This window comes from Lactuca virosa, chromosome 9 (assembly GCF_052849685.1).
Source record: "Lactuca virosa cultivar CGN04683 chromosome 9, Lactuca_virosa_CGN04683_v6, whole genome shotgun sequence".
NCBI lineage: Eukaryota > Viridiplantae > Streptophyta > Magnoliopsida > Asterales > Asteraceae > Lactuca > Lactuca virosa.
Window position 1 is genome coordinate 217,745,644 of NC_136434.1, and position 4,749 is coordinate 217,750,392.

Sequence of the window (4,749 nt, forward strand, 5' to 3'; positions counted from 1 at the left end):
TTAAATTTGTTAAATTTTTTATTTTGTTGTTAGGACAAGAATATAATGACGAATAATATTTGTAACGTCTATTTTCTGGATATGTTTAATTGGTAATTTTAAGCGAGAAAGAGGGTTTTTGGGAAAAACCCTCTTTCACAACGTGTTTAATGGAGGGATGAGGCGCATGCCATGTCATAAGTCACGACGTGTGGCCGCAATCAGCCCAAATCATAATCCCAGGCCTTGAGCCCTATTTAAAGGCACTAACATTCAGGGTTTCCTATTTTATAAACCTCCAACCTCCAGATTCTCATGTGTGTGAAACCCTAGCCTTATTCCTTCCATTTTTTAGATTTGTTACCTTACGAGTGAAGCTTGAAGAAGAAGTAAGGCATTTTGGTGCCAAGAGAAGCAATATCCAAAAATTTCCTACCTTCTAGACACTTTATTATGCTCAGTAAGTCATCAAGTTCATACATTTATGGCTTTTGGTTGCTAGATCTAGGATTTTGAGCTTATTTGGTCCCTTATTGTAATGTTTTCTATGGAGTTTGAAAAACTCCATGTACGAGTGTTATTTAAAGTAGTTTTCTGGACCCATTGTGGTGAAAACAAAACGTTAACCTCCTATTTGAACCATGCATGAAGTTTGTAGCATTTTAGATCTAGGGTTAGAGTTAGTTATGTTAGAATCATGCATGTAGATAAAATCTGAAACTTTATTCATTAAGAGCATCCCTAGAAGGGTTCTGGAAAGTATAAGCTTTTGTCTTCAGAGATTAAGTGTAACGCCCAGTTCCGAATCGATTCCTAAATTCGGGGCTGTGACCCAAAGATCGGTCATCATAAGGCTTAGGGCCTTTGGAAATGTGAGATCTAGACCCATTTGGGTGCGAGTAATGTAATTGAGGTGATCCGGGTGTTCGGTTTGTGTTTTGTAGCCTAGGGGTATTTCGGTAAAGTGTCTGTTCGAGCTTTTATGGAATTGGATTTTTGTTCAGAAGGTCTTAAGGCCTATATGAGTTGATAGAAGTGTAGAGCTTCTCATTACCTTTTCGTGGATATAAGGATCGTCATAAACGGACTAGTAACGAAGAAGTTATGGCTTTCGGAAGATTGGTGAAACAAGGATTTCACCTAGACTTGGCAATCCGTGTCTGCGTGTCGTGTATTCGTGTCAGACACGAATTTACACGACATGAATTTGCTAAACACGAACACGACATGAATTATAAAACGTGTTTGGGGTATCAAACACGAACACGACACGTAAAAAAATCATGTGACACGTGACACGACACGAATAGACACGTTTTTTAGCCGTGTTACACGAAAACACGAATAGACACGTTTTTAATGGATTTTTTTAAGCTATGGCTATAAACTAGTTATTGACTTTTACAAAATTGGTCCATAATATATTCTAAATACAAAATTTAACCCTAAAGTATATATGTGTATATGTGTGTTTATACGTGTTTGTACGTGTCACGTGTCAACACGAATTTGTAGCGTGTCTTATACGTGTCTAAATAGGTAAATTCGTGTTTGACACGTGTAAGACACAAAACACGAATTTAAAATACGTGTCAGACACGAATAAACACGAAACACGAATTTATAAAATACATACACGGAAAACTCGTATCGTGTTCGTGTCGTATTAATCGTGTCGTGTATGAAATTTCCAGGTCTAGTTTCACTTTCACCAGGTACGCGGGGCGTACACGAGTGTACGCATGGAGTACTAGTATGAGGTTCAGTACGTGGCACATACATCCTGAGTACGTTGGGTGTACTAAGCCAAGTGGTCGCGATTATCCTTTGGAGTATGCATGACGTACAGGAAGTACGATGGGCGTACTCCAGTCAGTTCCAAACCCTATTTTAGGGTCTTTGACCCTATTTAAACTCCTTATTTCATCACCTAACCCTAATATCTTCAGTCTTCACCCCTCTATACCATAGAAATGAAACCCTAGCCCCCATTTGATTGGTTTTGAGTTTTTGAGTGTTGTTTCATGCCTTTAGTGTTCTTAGAAGAAGAAGGAGCTTCTTGGAGAAGTGTGGGATTGCTTGAGGCTTTTGGACCCAGACTTGTTGCAACTTGATCTACATCTTGAAGGTATAGAGTTTCTACCTTGGTGATCTTATATGTTAGATCTAGTTCATGGAATATTTTGTGCATTTTGGAGTCTTTGTGTTAAAGATGGGTTTTTGATCTACTCCAAAAGCAATGGGTGCTAGATCTTAGCTCCATTCAGTCCCTAGGTTCATAAAAATGCAAGATTTATAGTGTATTTTTGTCCATGCAAGCATTAAGACCCTTGTTAAGTCCTTATTGAGCTTTTGAGTCCCTTTTTGCCATGAAAGCACGTAAAGTTGCCAACTTTACGTGATAAGTAGTCTTATAGAATCAGATCTGAGAGTTTGGAACTTTATCTTAACCAATTAAGGGCTTACTGGAGTGAAAAATGGTTCTGAGGAGTACGTTGGGCGTACGTAAGTGTACGCTTAGCATAATGCTGAATTTGTGCTTAAAGGACTTGTACCATGTGCTTCGAGACCGTGTACGCGGGGCGTACATCTTGCGTACGTTGGGCGTACTCCCCAGTTCAACATTATTGGGCCTTGTTGGGCTAATGGGATTCTGTTTTTGGGCAATGGTTAGGCTGAAGGACTTTCTTGATATTGGTCCCTTGAAAATTTTAGTCCTAATTAGGAAGTTGGGCCATATTGGGCTTTGTTGCTTTTGTCTTGGGTTTTGGGCTTTGTATGCATGTTGGGTTGGGCCTTGGTTATGGAACAAGTAAGGAAAGGGTAAAATGGTCTTTTACCCTTTAGGAAGTTAGTTATGGAGTGGGCCTCGGATTTTGGCGCAAAGTTATCCGGTTCAACGGTTCGAGGAGTGATTTGATTATCGGTAAATTAAGGTGAGTTTTCCTTACTGTACTTTTGGGTCGAAGGCACTAAGGTCGGCCCATTGGATTGTTATCCTGGTTTATCACATGTTGGTATGCTGCAGTGATTTGTTAGATTTGTATCCTGGTATGTAGGAGGGTGCTATGCTTATTGGTCTGTTAGATCTGCTTGTTATCTGTACTGGCTATATGTTTACCAGTTGCATATGTTAATGTAGTGTGGTTGGGTTGAGATTATACTGCTTTGTGCTGCCATTTAACAAACCCGGTAATATTTATATCGGTATGTTATATATATATATATATATATATATATATATATATATATATATATATGCTTATTTGTTATGTATTTGTCGACATGGTTTATGTGTGGTTGGGTTGAGGCGGTCCTGCTTTTTTGCTGAAGGCCAACAGACCCAGGGCGTCCTGGATAGACTGAAGGCCGGTGGGGTGTACCAAGTAGTCCGAAGGCCCAGAGGACGGTCCAGATAGGTAATAGCCCGGTGAAGCATACCATTCATGTTGAAGGTTCTGTGAGCGTACCAGATAGACTGTAGGGCGACAGGTGTTCTAGTCAGACTGAAGGCTCTGTGGGCGTGCCAGATAGACTGTAGGCTGGTGGGGCGTTCCAGTCATGCTGAAGGCCCTGTATGCATGTTGTTTGTTGTATATGTTATATGTTCGTGTGGTGGTATTTTGGGGGAACTTACTAAGCGTTGTGCTTACAATTTCAGTTTATGGCTTCAGGTATCTCGGAGGACCGTGGCAAGGCGATGACGTAACCGTACACATCCTTGGTTTTCGGCTGAATGGATCTTGGGAGACTCTAATTTTACATAATGTTTTGGAAATACTAATTTTGTAAACACTTTTATTAGTAAAAGGGTTGTTTTTGAAAAGTTTAAATTTATTGAAATTTTTGGGATGTTACAAGTTGGTATCAGAGGCTTGGTTTGAGTGAATTGGAGGAACACTCGTGTGAATCCAGTCTCAAACTAAGGAAAAAGATTTTAAAAATGATTTTCAAGTTGTTTTCAAAATAATCAAGGAGGATGCGATGTGTACGATTAACCGAAGCCAGTAAGTAGAATCCAAATTACCACTCTGTTATTTGATCTTGTGATATGTTAGAACAACATGTTGGTGATAGGCTAGGTATCTTCAAGAATTGCATGATTATATTATGCATGATAGCCTAGGATCTTCCTTATATGAAATTGACATCATTACTGTAGTTGCTTAGTGTATGCATCATAGTTGTACATAACTAAGATTCTATAGCCTGAGAATGTTTTGTTTAGCCTTATTTCATGTTCTTGTTTGATGAAGGGCTTAAGGTAGGATCAGGTATTCGACTGTCTACAGGATCCAATGTTATGTATGACTAGCATACACGAGTGTTGCAGGGTTGGTGGAAGTTTCATGAGTGGGTGCAGTGCATAGAGGGTCAACGCGAGGAATGAGTAACCACAGGTCTCTTACATGCCATCACCGTAGTGGTTAATCTGTGGCTAGGGGAAGATGTCTGTCATGTCTGGCAGAATTTGTAGCGTCTGCACCTCTTACTCCGCTCCTAAAAGCTGACAATGGAATCCGTCTTATTGCTGTAGGCACTATATGGAGGCGTTTGGTCTCAAAGGTTGTTATGAAAGGAGTTGGTAAATAAATGACACAACACCTTAATGACTTTCAATTTGGAGTAGGTGTGTCGGGTGGCGCTGAAGTTGTACTTCATAGTGTCAATAGGGTGTTGAGTGCATGTCATGATGATGGATCTCTTGCAATGCTTACTGTAGATTTCTTGAATGCCTTCAATTTAGTGGATAGATATACCTTACTTCAT